Consider the following 14,856-nt stretch of genomic DNA (forward strand, 5'->3'; position numbering starts at 1 on the left):
AATTGCGTTGAGGCGCATGCACATGCTTGGCAACATATTGCAACACTTGGGCGCCGCACATACCCATACACAAACACATGCATATATTTGCCATAATGTGGGTGCTTGCATGCATTGGCAGTTGTGGCTCGTGGTGCGTAGTTCGTGAAGTGCTTTCAAATCATTTCAAATGTGAGGCAGCCCCGGCGCTCACTGCTGCATACGTCTCAAGCGTCCTTGCCACGACCTGCCGCCCATTGTGTTTGTGCATTTCGCGTTGCCAGCGCGTGTAAATTGCTTAGCAAAGCGCCAGCTTTTCTTTAACAACCCTTTCGCCTCAACTCCTCAACGCTCTGCTCGAAAGTTCTCTCACTTGCGCGCTTCGTCGTGTTTCATTTTTACCTTCCGTTGATAGTTAAGGCATTTTTTCGTCACTTGTTTGCTTAGCTTTGCGTCGGTGTGTGTATGTGTGTGTTTGTTGTTTGTTGTGCCAGCGCCATTCTGTGTTTGTTGTATGTTTGTTCTCTGCGGTAGGTGCTTTTTGTTTAATTAAAGTTTTTGCTTTCAAGTCACCGAAAGTGCGCCATGGTTGCTGGCTAGCCTGACACGGCCGCAGCTTCTGTGTCTGTCAGTGTGTATGTGTGTGTGTGTGTGCGTCTAGGAATAAATAATTTAGCGGCTGCTAAGCAATCGATGTCTATCATCACCGCAACTGCAACGCCTTTTTCATGTTATTAATATTTAATTTAACTTTCCGCTGGTCTTTATTTATGTGCCGTCGCTGATGTTTCACCGAAAATTAGTAGCTTGCCATCGTGTTCATATATATTTGTACATATACAGATAGATAGATATAAGCACGTAAATGCTTCCACGCGCTGCTTAGAAATTTCCAGCTTCTAATGCCAATTCGGTATACACCTTGACTTCCTGCTTACTTGCGGTGTTGCGGTGCTGCAAGAACATCACTCCTTTATGTTAATTTAGTTTATATCTAAACACCTTCTTACACACTTCCGTAATTGCAAAAATATTTATTTATATTTTTCTTAATTTCTCATGTTTTGTAGTAAAAACAAAAGCTGCAAGAAACATCTCATTGTCTGTCGCCCTAAGGCTATATTTTGTTAAAATTATATTTTTTATTTCGATTATAGTAATTAAAAACATAATAATAGTATTTATGTAGCAACAATTTATTTCTGTACAGTTCGGTATACACGACGCCACATTTGCTAATATGACCTCTGGCTTCGGTTCATTGTTTGAAGTTCATTCGAATGACTGTCGATAGGACACGCTTTCGAGTGACTAAATATTCGTGAACGATATGTCCAACCCTTGTTTTAATATCTTTATAATGTCTGTTGGTATAAGCAAAAAACCTAACGTTAGTGACTTGTCTTTTTACATAATGGATCCATCGTCTTCTCAATAACATCAAGGACACACGATAACTTTTGCAATTTGGAAGCAAAAAATATTTTTTATAAGACAAAATCTGAAGAATAGATTAAATTTAGAAGCGATTTGCATTCTCGTTGACAAATCAGATTCTTACTTTTATTTTGATCGCATTAGGAACAGCTGGTATTTTTGAATTGTAGCAAAATGAAAAAAAAAAAATTGGTCGGTGATGGGATTCTTTCTTTAGAAAGACAAATCGGTTTTTACTTCGTTGCATCTCATTTTTTGAATAGCCACAGCCAAGTGAGCAAAATAAGACAACCACTGAGCATAACGTGACAAAAGTCCAGATTTCGTAGTAGCAGACAGCGGAATAAAAGTGTGTGTTACTACGTCACCCACATCATCTATAGAACGTGTAAGTCTCCTAAGATAATTGCGCAGCAGTGTTTAAGACTGTCTACTTCCAACCCGTTTCGCGACCAACGACTAAACATGGATCCACTGGTACACACCAGAAACAAAGCCAGATAGAAATTTGAGTTCAATGAGAAGATTATCGCAACCACGGAAACATACTCTGTAGGCAGGCGGGTTAAAAAAACTGGTGCATCACTGGATCATGCCTAGCGAGCAAAACGAAAACTATGTTAATAAATAAACCCAAATTTTTTTTTTTAATTTTCTATTTTCTTTTGGGGACTTTAGAGTCAGTTGAAATAGAAACTACGAGAATTCATTAGACTTATAGAGCCAGTAATACACACATACCTACAATGGTATAAACATATTCCGAATTTTCTTGAAGGATGCGCGTGGTCACCATGGTTATAATCCAAAAGCCACAGCAAATGCTTTTATAACTAAGAAAATATATATGTATGTATGTATGCGCGCTTTTGTGCGAACAGTTATTTAGTATTTGAAAACTAAAATTGCACATTCTTCATTGTATATGTGTGTGTTGCGGGTGTGTGTCTAAGCATAAAAGTTTTTGCTAACAATGCTATGGCCCGAAATGCGCAAATGAACTTTAGACGTTAAAACAATATGAGCACACATACACACACATACACAGGCACAAACACCAACACAAAGTGGATGCATTACTAAGTGTGTACAATGTTTGCGCGCGTTTTTGCGGTTGTGTGTGTGGGTGCATGCAATGAAAACTGAAATGACTAAGAACCAGCGCTGAATAACAATTGGCGCACACAACGGTGCTTTTGTAACGGCACATACTTTTATATGTACACATGTATGCGTGTGTATTTTGTATACGGATATACATAACTATTGTCGGTTTGTACTTGTATTTGTGTATGTTCCTAGGTGGAAGCTTCCGTTTCCCGTTTGTAGGGTGTTGATACGATCATTTGTTGTTTCTCATACACTGTTTTTGCTCATGTGTGTATGTATATGAGTGGGTGTATACAGGGTCACATGTCACCTGGTTGTTTTAAGGGTTCTAAGCCAGCTTAGAAATTCCAAAAAATCGAAAATAGTTTTTTTTTCAATGCACACTTTGGGATGCTAAAAACCATAATTTCCTATGCAATCCACTGTTGCGTCGAAGGGTCCAACTATTATTCTCTAAAACCAGATGGAGGTTGAGTTTAATTCCGGCTGAAGCAAATCTGTGCTAAATTTATTGTAGTTATCTCGTCAAACAAAAAAGTTTTCCATACAATTACCAAAATCATGTCGTTCATCTCGTTAAATGGAAAAGCTTTATTCCGATCATTCAGTTTGTACAATGACAATTTTACATTGGGAAAAAGAGTGTGTGTTCAATTTCAAATCGATATCTCAAAAACTGAGGGTCTAGTACGCAGACATGGTTAAATGGACTCAGCCCGTCATGCTGATAATTTAATAGTATATTTTATAGGGTCTCCGAAGTTTTCTTTGGGGTCTTACTAACATAGTGGCAAACTCAATATAACCTGTTCGGGGCGAAATGCGTATATGCCATTTGCGTGATAGAAACTGGAGTACCCTTTATTGATATTAACGATTCTCGTAACAGTTGTATTATGTAATGCCAAGTAAGAATTTTGCTATTGTACACAAAAAGTGTAGACTCTGTACCCACTAAACTGAATTGGTTGACTGCACAATAGCATTATAAAAGTCCGCTTAGCTGCATACATACATAAAACCTCTGACATATGCATGAACTTGCACTTGCGATTTGCTGTGTATGTGTGTGCGTGTGTGCTCCTATGTCCCAATGTCAAAGCAATGCGATCCACACACAATACATAGTCATGCAGTGCTTGTTCGTGGCACAAAAACATGGCGACATTTCCGCTTGCCTTTTCAACAAAGTATACACAGTGGGAACAAAGCGAAAGTGGCAAAGAAAAATAGGAATTAATCTACGGAAAAAATAACAGCAACGCACGAATGACTTTTAATTACATTTCAAAGCTTTATTTCGCTCTGGTTACGTTTTCTTGAACGGTCAAATGCAGCATGCCTAGTAAGAGTAAATAAAACGTAAAATGAAATTCATGACAAAAGCAGAAAACACTCAAAACAAAAAAAATAGCGGAGAAAAAAAAATAAAAAATGAATTCAATAAAAGTGAGCTAGCAAGAAAATGCCAAAGGATATACGTCGACCGTGCTTTGTACATATACTTGTATGCATGTGTGTGTATGTGTGTGAGTGTGCGCAAATGCAGTGAATTGCAGGCGAACGACAGCCATTGAATGCAGTATTAAAATACGGCGGCATTGCTGGTATGTGTGTGCGCATGTGTGCTGTGGTCTGGCTGTGTTGGTGTAAAAGGAAGGAAGGCAGGAAATGAAATGGCGCTGACATGCCACTTGCCAACACGCAACACAATGCCAACTATAATATGCACATTGATATGTATATATATATTTTTATATACATATACCATAAATACAAATGCAAACATTTATTGCTTTCATATTCGTGCGCATGAAAATGTGGATAGGCCGAGCCACAAATTGACCTATCTGATTACGCGTTCATATTTGCAGCATATTAATGGTATGCAAGGATTGCCATTTGTTAAAATATGCACCCGAATCAAAGGCAGAAATTTATTCCATAAGCGAATTTTAATGGTATTTATTAATATGCATTTTTAATTCCAATAAAGGAATAATATTTTTCTTTGCCCATATAAATAATGAACTTTATTGAATACAGACGCAAAGACGACACTTTGATAGGTAAAATATATTAACGGTACTTAAAAAAGAAGAAGACGCGTCAACTGCAGCTGCACCGAAGCTATAATACCCTACGCAGCTACATTTCTTTTAGCATGAAAAGGTATAAAAAGATCGTTATCTTCATTTTGATCAGTCATATTTGACTGGCTATATGCTATAGTGGTCCAATCTGAACATTTTAATCAGAGATTGTAGAGCCAGCTTGGACAATAATCTATGTCAAATTTCGTTTTCGTCTTGCCAATAAAAAAATTGTATATACAAGAACATGTATGTGATCGGTAAGTTTGTATGCCAGCTATATGCTATAGTGATCCGATATTAGCTATACCGACAAAAAAGCAGCTTCTTAGTGAGAAAAGGATGTGTGCACAATTTAAAATCGATATCCCAAGCACGAAGGCACTAGTTCGCATATATACAAACAGCGGGCAGTGTGGTGGGTATGGCTAAATCGACTGCGCTCGTCACGAAGATCATTTATATACACTTTATACTTTAAGGTTATTTTGTTTCCAAGCAGAAACAGCACTTGAAAAAGTAAGTTCAGAATGTACCTTATTTAGACAGAGGACTTTTGAGTGTGCCTTGTCTGAGAAAGTATGAAATTGGGAGCCGGTTCAATGCTTCGTTTTGATTGTTTATTATACGAGTACTTGTAATATAGTAAAGTAGTCACCTAGGCTTAGTATTAAATGAAAGATCGGTGCTAAAAACTCTACCACTTAATTTATTATATGACTTTGACCAATATTCCGTGCAGAAGTTAATTTTCTCCGTTTTTATATATTATACGCCACTTTTTACTACCTACATTAAATTAAAAGAAGGTAACCGAACTTTTCGAACTAAAAATAAGGTGTTTACTTTTTGTCGCCTCTAAATCTTCAAGGTTTTGTGTATACTATTACTTATTGGATAGTAAACAGTCCAGATCAAATTTTGCCCGGACTGGAATAAATAAATATTTATCGATTTGGCTTGCGCGGAATGTAGTATATGGACCAGTCCGGGTCAAGTTCGATCTTGAGTGCAATTCCAGGATCCCTTTCTCTCGCAATAATTTTTACCGGAAATCGATTTGAAGTTTTCGAGTACAATGAACTTTGTTCTGTAAACAAGATCTGTTTGGGTTAACTTCGATTCAGAAATCCATTGTTGGTGACAAAATATATTCAAAAATCTAATAATCTCATCTTGCTAAATAAATTTTAAAATGTTAATTTCTTTTAATGTTAAATTTTAATCTACCATAAGGATTCAATATTTCAAAACTCATATAACATTGTTGGCGTTTTAGGTTTTCATATCAGATTATATTAAGAAATTAAATATACATATGTTTATTGTTATGAAAATGTTCGTGATTTATCTGTGTTTACTTTCTTCTAATCCAAAAGAGTTGGCAGCTTTCATTGTAAAAATATTTCCAAAAGAAGAAAGAATAATTAATAACTATCTATTTGACTCATCGCATTTCAGTCGATTTCTTCATAACTTTTGCAATCCCTTTGTTCTTTCGAAGAAAAGAAGTCAATCACGACAAATTATTTTTCTTACAAAACATCAATATATAATATGTTCCATACACTCCTACATCTACCCATATACATGCAGATGTATATATAATATAAATACATATATACAAACATAGCTATATATCTTTACTCAACAATTATCGCACGCTTCATCACCTAACATGCCTTCATGCGCGCTTACTAACCTGGCTATAATCGAGCTTATCAGCTGTGTGATCTACTAAACGTGTCACGCACAATACACTAATCCCGCATTGCAGGCACTCGAAGAATGTATGACAAAAGAAATGACTTGAAAACCAAACAACAATAACAACAACAAACAAAGGTAATTGCAACTGTAACTGAAAGGTTGACAATTGTAAGCGTCAAATGTCAAATTGTAATTAATTTTTGTCATCACAACAAACAAAGCGAGACAACGAGAGAAAGGTTTGAATACCACAGATTGCGCACACCCATACGCACACACATACACACACACTTAGAGACATATGTACATAGGTATGTAATACAAAGTGAATTGGAAAAGCCAAGCGCCTCGTGCGTTGTTGTGCGTGTGTTGGTGTGTGGCGAATGCAGCAGAAATTGGATTAATTGAAATTCCACAAGCATTTGCGGGTGGCGGAAAACTAATCACAGCGCGCTTAGCATCGGATAAGACGCAACAGTTACAACAAAAGAGTAGCCAACAAACATTGCTAGTAAGGCGGCAGCGATGATAGACTCAGAGGCTCGTTAAAAATCGATCACGCAACGACGGTTGATCGTCAAAGGTTGATATAATTTACGAGCTGCCTTTAAAACTGTCACAACTTGATGTGAGTTTCCACAACAACACATGAATATGTATGTATGAGTTTCACGTATAAATATGCATTGGTATAAGTAATAGTATGTGACTTGTAGGAAAAATTCAGCCATGAAAAAAGTCATTGTAGACGTTATTCAATCTCTGTAAATGTAAAAGGTTTCAGACCAAAAATCTAGTTGAAATATGTCGAGTAATTTTTTACTCTACAATAAATGCTTGATGAGCTATTAAGTATATCATCAACAATATTGTCCTAGTTATTATCTACCTGGGGTTAGGTCGAGGATTTAAAAAAAAATTATATTTTTGTGTTTTAAAACCTTATAACCTATGAGTAAATTTTTGCCTATTTAATACAACTTTTCGCAAACCATATTTTTTATCCTATACTATTTGGTATTGCAACTTTTGTTTTTTAAAAAATTTAAAAATAATTTTTGATCACAAATTGAACCTAAAAGTCCAACCTGTTGCGAAAAATTTATGTCAAGCTAAAAACGTACGCATTTTACTAGCAAGTTTTATGTTATTTTTAGTTTTTTTCCTATAGCACGAGTTTTTAGAATCACCGTCGACCATTGAGATCTCACAAATACATGCTTATTTAAGCCTGATAGATTCCTGTTTCCTTACTCTAAAAATTAATTGCCAAAATTAGGACTTTTTAGTACTCTAAATAAAGTTCACTATGGTCTCTCTATTTCATTCTATTTGATTATTTTTAAGAAAATCTTGGGTATTTTATTAGATCATCATAGTTCTGAAGCACAACTCTTGCCATAAGTCCTAGAAAATTATCGCACTCACAATATTTGACTATGCAAGCAATTTCCTACAGGGTATCTAAAGCAATGGCAATTCTATATGTATCTACTACTATATAGAAAACTGATACAAATCGCTTACGACAAATGCATGACCAAAATCGACGTTTTTGAAGAAAGACAATTTTCAAAAGTTTATAATTTGTAGTTTTGGGTTTATGAAAGGATAAGCCGCAAGCGCACATTTGGCCTGCAGATCACATACATACATACATTACATATACTGCTATTTTATGCCTTTTCCCCATTCGAATGTTTATGATGTTTCAAATTTTTATGCGCCAGAAAGATTAAAATTATGCTCAACATAAGTTGTTGTTGATTTTTACCAGAGATTTATGTGTTACATGCGATAATTAAATGTCACTCAGGTTGTGCAGCTTGCTCGTATTTTTGAGGTCATAAATTCTTTAGCACGTTTTTTTCGAATAATATGTGCTGGTAACACATTGGTGGTTACGATTACTTCTGAATTTATGAATTTATTTTTGTTACTTTTTACTATTTCTCATCGTTAACAATAACTCAGTGATTGCATAACATAAGCGTACTAATAATATATGAATACAGAATATATTGAGTTTATGAAAATATTTATATTTTGGTGTGTAGTTGTGCACTTGCTTGGATTTGGTGAATATATTCCGGTTTTTGGTAGTTTTATAGCTGCCAGGCACATTATTTATGGCATTTGTAATATAAAAATGAAAAGTTAATTTTGCTTTTGATATTGTACATTTCTATTATATTTTAATTGACGTTTCGAATATGAATGTAAACAAGTGATTATGTTACAAGCTTAACGCTATTTACCCTTTAGAATTGTCAGAGTATGAATGAACTAGCCAGAAAAGCATCATTTTCTATCAATTTTTCATACCAGTTATTTGTTTCGAGAAAGTCAGTTGGCTGACTAGTTGAGCTTGTTCTTTATACTAGTTGAAATGCGGACTACTTGCTAGTTAATTTAGTGTCAAGTTACTATGGGTGCGAACACTATGTGAATGTGCGATAGCAGAACCAATTAAATATGGTAGTTAAGTAACGGTTATAACGGCCAATCTGTGTGAATATTTTAATGAGCGATAAGAGCTTTACAGTTGATATTGTAGCACCTTACTTAACTCAGACAGAACGTAGGCTTTCAAAAGTTTGAGAATAATATCCAAAATAGAATCTGGTGTTTAACAATTTTTTTAGCATTTTTCTTAAAGTAGATAATAAATAATAAATTAAAAGTTCAGTTAATGACTTTATTTTATGCCTCATTTGTCAAATGTCAGTATCTGCATACCAATCCAAATTCTCTATTTTGACACTCTCTAAGTATCTTCATACCTCACAACTTATCCTATTTAAAAATAAAAATGACAACATTTTGAGCCCTTGCGGGGATCGAACCCGCGACCTTTGGATTAGAAGTCCAATGTGCTATCCACTGCACCAAAGGGCCGATTTGAAATACTGAAATAAGTAGTTGAACAAAAATGTTGGAAGTAAGCTATTTTTATGAAAAAATATGTTAAAAAACTATGAAAAATCGAGTATAGAACGATTATATTATACTTGTAGAAGTACAGAACATAAAACTATATTGACACAATTGTGTTAGGGCTTAAAAATTGGGTCATTGGCAAGAAACATTATGCCTATGCAACTATAATTGTTGTATTTTCATTTTATAAAGTAAATACTAAGAAACCAGTTGTCTTGTAACATCTGTCTTTGGTAAAGTACCGTAGGAGCCATATGTATACTCAATTGTGTATCATTGGACCATTATGGTGATGACAGACTCTTTTGTTTGAAGTGCCATAACGTTGTGTTCATTTACGTTACCTCTTCAAAATGGACAAATAGAATCCAAGAGAGAGAATCATGCTTCAATCAGTCACCGACATTCCGCCCTTCCGTACTTACCGCCCTTATCAAACAAAATTTGTCATAAGTTATGCCCGTAGTTGCAACGTAGAAATTAGGAGTTCTGTTGCCATTGTTCAATTTGTATACACGATTTTTTACACATTTAGTTTTTTAGTTATTATTTTTCATAATGTAAAAGCTTAAAACTAAAATCCAACTATTAAAAATAGTTTACCTATTTATAAATAATATATAATAATAAGAATATTTAAAATATATTCAAGTTTATTTTTTAATTACTACAAAATATCGAGACTGGCAACCCTGCATTGCAAGAGATTGCTCTCTCACTCTCAGCTTACTCGTTTCTACGGGAAAAGTCCAATTTTCGCGGATATCCTACCGTACGGTCTGTAAAAGCGGATGGTAGAAGCGATGGTGTGTGTTCATTTACATTGCGCTCTCATAAGTTAGGTCGTATCAGCTGATTCGGACTACGGGTTTGCGTCGGTGACTGTTTGAAGCATAAGCTACTATAGCTGTCCTGGTAACCTTTGTGCATACACCAAGACAGGAAATAATATCCACCGATGAAATATTCCCGTTGTGTTTCAGGATTAGTCAAAAAGTATTAAAAACAAATTGCCTAAAAACTGAACTGGGCTCTCTCAGTTTGTTGGTATGTAATTTCTCGTCGGTCTTTAGTATGGATCTTTGATATTTTCTAGCAAATAACAAGTAGTACACTACCTCGAAATGATCGAGTAATATCAGTATTAGTCCTTCAGTTAGGGAAACCCCACGGCAGTTTGACACTGTCGGCCCTGGAGCGAATTGTCGGATATTCTCGGGGAACTCAGCTATTTGAGCGATGGAAATTGACGAATACCCACCAAAATTGACAAATATGTTTTTTTGAAGTGTTTTCCTTTTAGACAGAGCAAAGTCCAAGAATGAGTCTAATAAGATCCCTCATATAATGTTATGAATAAAATGAGTGTTTGTTTTGAAAATAATAATAAATTATTTACTACTTTACTAGTAGCGAAAAATTTCAATACAAAATAAAGTAATGTAATATGTTGTAGATGCATATCATATGTTGCAAGCATTTTTATTGGGGGTCAAAGTCAAACTAATCAAATGGGAAACCGTCATGTTATCCACATGCAAGTTTTACCACTTTTTTGTTGTTATTGCATATGACTAACCGTGTTTCAACCACATGTATCGACAATCGCAGTGGAGCGCCGAATCACCCACACGCCAAAGTCAAAGCAAATATTTCGACAATGCAATTTGCAACAATCGGCTTCGATAGGCGATAGAACGAGTACGAAAAGCAGCGCAATGGCAACGGTTAAAAACAACGCAACACAACCATAGCGCTGCTGCTTCGGGGTGCAATAACAACAATTACCATAACTGAAAATTGCCAACAAACTGGAAATGTGGCGCGTTGTTGCGACAAAGCAAACACACCATAAACAATATATTGCTTAGAATTCAATGTCAGCAAATTTCTATCGCCAACGAAATTTCAACAATGTCTGATGGGGCAAACAAGCCACACAAATGTACATATTAATGTACGAGTAGGTGCATGGCGAGCGATAACTATGGATTAGCCATGCGCGCCGGTCAGTGCGCTTGCCACCGCAGGCTATATTGTGTATCGTGCGCTGATCACTGCTTTCGAGCGAAGAAAGAGCCCAGCTGAACGCTAGCAGCTACAATTGTAGCTGTGTGTGGTTGTGTTTTGGCGATAGACGCTCATGTGCTTATATTATTTGATTATATATGCTTACAGTTGTTATGTTGCAAGTTGAAAATTGGGCGAAAGAAATCGTTGCAACAATTGTTGCAGCTGCGCACATTGCATGCGTCTAACAATTGTCTATTGTTAAATTTAATGGCACCTTAGCAATGTTGTTGTTTTTGTTATCTGCTGCATATCGAGAAATTGGCATTTGTTGGCGCAGTTTTAACCGACTTCACATACATACATATAACCTTATTTATATGTGTATGTATTGAGTTGGACGAATAAAGTTTATGGCGAGAAGGTGGGCGAAAAAATTACCAACTGTTCATGCGATCAAATTAAATGCGCCAGCACTTGAAGAGCTTTCCTTCCATTTAAATGATTATTGCGGCAGCGAGCGCGATCCGCGTGCGATTTCTCTGAATATAATGTCAATATATTGACAGTAGCTGCGGTCCGACATACATATTATTGCAGATATATACAAATTAAATATTTTGGTACACAGATCTCCTTGTTCGATCGATATGGGCTCTAGCACCCATGCTCTTTTCAGTAGGTGATAACAACTGAATCTTGCTGGGGATATCCTTAAATAAGAGGCGCCAATGCTGTTATAAAAAACTTTCTCTCAGAATTAAGTAGCCTTAGCCTTTGACCCCGCAACTTAAATACAAATTCTTTAGGTCGACGCGAATATATGAAGTTAATAAGTCAACTCAGTGTGCACAGTGCTTCCAATGTCACGGTTGTTTTGTTTCGAAGTGTGGTTTTCAAAGAGACAATACTTTTACGGAGTTAGCCTTTTCGACCGCTGTTACTTGATTTATACTCAACAATGGTAGCTATGCCCATTCCTTTTATGGAAGATTTTTCTATAGCATCTTGGTTTGTGGGTTTACAAATTCCAACTCGTTCAAAAGTTGCAGCCGAACAACCATCAAGCTTAAATGGGCGCAAAACGAAATGGCCACCCATCCGGATTTTATAAACACATTTTGTTCATCAATAAAGCTTACTTATAGTTAAATAAGTACTTTAATACGCAAAACTCCGGCAATTGGAGTAATGATAATCCACATGCCATTGTTGACTGGTGAGCTCTATGGGCAGAGGGAATCATTGCCAAATTTCTTCAAAAGTGAAGCCGATCATAATGTTGCAGTCAATGCGAAATGCTTAGAGATGTACGAGATGTCTAAATACAAACATTAATGATTGAGCCGAAATGTACAAAGTTTTGATCAGTCCGGCAGCTATAATATATAGCATCTTGCAAATTGTTATTGAAGCATTCTATTGATCGTTCTCAGCGCGCATGCTATTAACTCCACCTGGGATAGAAAATGTTCCTGTGGTCGGGAACGCAAATTATGGACAAGTGCAGTTGAGTGTCTTCTCTATATCTAATACTTCCGCTTAGAAGATGCTGGCTGAGTTTGGTAGCCGAATAAAAAGAGAGATGTACAGAGCATTAGAGTATACCTCTTACTCCGCAGTCCACATTTTAGAGCAATCTTTCTGACAAGTTTTACGTAAACGAGATGAAAGACATCAGTATTAAGAAAGCCAGTCATAGATATGAAAAATACATCCCTTACAACAAAAACTACTTTTACATATACAAGATGTTCTTGTAGCTCTTCAATCTCTGGTGGACTATACTATTGTAATCCAGGATCATAGCAGGAAACTATGAAGCGATCGTGGTGAGACGGCTTTTTCAAGTTAAGGCTAAGCTAGTGTTCACATTGGTCAACAAATTCTAAACTTTAAATTAAGGGAAGTTTTAGGAACTAAGTACCAAATGCTCCAAGCCACCACTCTGCTTATACATGTATATATATAATATATACGTATATACTAAAGTATATTTTTGATTATGTGCTTACAGCTATTTCCTAAGACATTATTATTTTACTCTATATATGTTTTAATTTAATGCTTGCCACATGTGCCCCGTAAAGTGGTGTTAATCTAATACTTTAATCATGCTCGAATGTTTACTGTTGACACAAATCGCTGGAGTGGAAATGCGAAAAGTGCAGTATTTACTTTTCACATTGTTGTTGTTGTTGCTGTTGTTGCTGTTGTTGACGTTTTTAGCGTTCGCCCACAAAACATAAGCAATTCACGCCACGATGTAGCAGATAAGCGTTGAGAAAGAACAGCAGCCGCAACAAGAGCATTAACCAAACAACAGCAACAAACAAACATACATACATATATACGTGCTTGCAACAATAGCGGCAGCCACATCAACATAGCAACAACAACATCAGCAATAATGTAAAATTTATTGCCAACTTGCGCAAGGACTCAACCCAAAATGGCGAGGGGAAAAAATCACACAAAAACCAAACGTGCAACAAAACTAACAAGCCGAAAATGGAGAAATGCCGGAGAGGAGTTAGAAAGTGCATGTTTTTCACACGACAAACACGGCAGCAGAACAAAAGCGCAAAAAGGGATAATCAGCAAGTTAACCAATGCAACAACAGCCGGCACACAAACAACAAAAACAACCAAAATGCACATAAAAGTGTATTTGTGGCAGCGATAAACTATGCTGAGAAGAGCAAAGTTGCTGCTTAATGTCATTTTGTTGTTGTTGTTGTCGTCGTTTGCTGCAGTTGTAAATAATGTGCGCGCTCATATGAGTTGCTATGTGCGCTTCCATGTGCTGGTGTGTTGCACACTGCGACGTTGCAATTTAATGCACATGTAAAACGCTTCCTTAAATATTATCACTGCGCGTGTTGCAACCATTTTTGGTCTAACAAACCAAGCAACCAACCGACCGACCAACTAACAAACCGCAAAACAAATGAACAAATGCGGTGATTCCGACTACGACAACGGCGGTGACGTCGACAACAGCTGTGTGGATGTGCCGCTGTGGCAAGTTGGCGATTTAGCACCAGTCGGCAACAGGAAGTGTTGCCACGATCACACCTTTCTTGCGGCGATTCCCATTTTTTTACCCTCGGCGCATGCAAAACATTACAAGTGCAACACAACGGTATCTAACCACCTATGGCAAAGGCGAGCCAGCAAGCGAGCGAGCCATGAAAAAAGTAAAGCATCATCCCAAAACGCCGACAGCAATGGCAACAACATGTGCCAAGATATATGCACATATGTACCTGTGCAAACCAAGAACACACAATTAGAAAAGCGTGAAACTGTGGCGTGAAAATTGTGCAATGTTGCACGGAGTCTGTAAACCATGCGATGACACTACCTAAGTTGCAATGCTCGCATGAGCAGGGTGCACGTTTGCCCGCCGTATATGTGTTTGTGTAGACATTATGCAATTTTCGAGGTTCACGCGTGTGCATAATGAGTAAATGCTTTTCTTCCGGACACGGTGAAAAATTGGCGTATGTGAGGGAAGAAAGTGGTTAAGATTAAGTAAAGTTTGGTCGAAAGTGCATATTATTTGTTTAAATGG

At 36.6% G+C, this 14,856-nt stretch overlaps 1 non-coding gene across 1 annotated transcript; it reads right to left on the minus strand.

The window, feature by feature from the left end:
- Positions 1–9,153: 9,153 nt before the first annotated feature.
- On the minus strand, positions 9,154–9,227 carry TRNAR-UCU (transfer RNA arginine (anticodon UCU)). Its single transcript has one exon. It is a non-coding gene; the product is annotated as a tRNA-Arg (tRNA).
- Positions 9,228–14,856: the final 5,629 nt, after the last annotated feature.

This window comes from Bactrocera oleae, chromosome 6 (assembly GCF_042242935.1).
Source record: "Bactrocera oleae isolate idBacOlea1 chromosome 6, idBacOlea1, whole genome shotgun sequence".
NCBI lineage: Eukaryota > Metazoa > Arthropoda > Insecta > Diptera > Tephritidae > Bactrocera > Bactrocera oleae.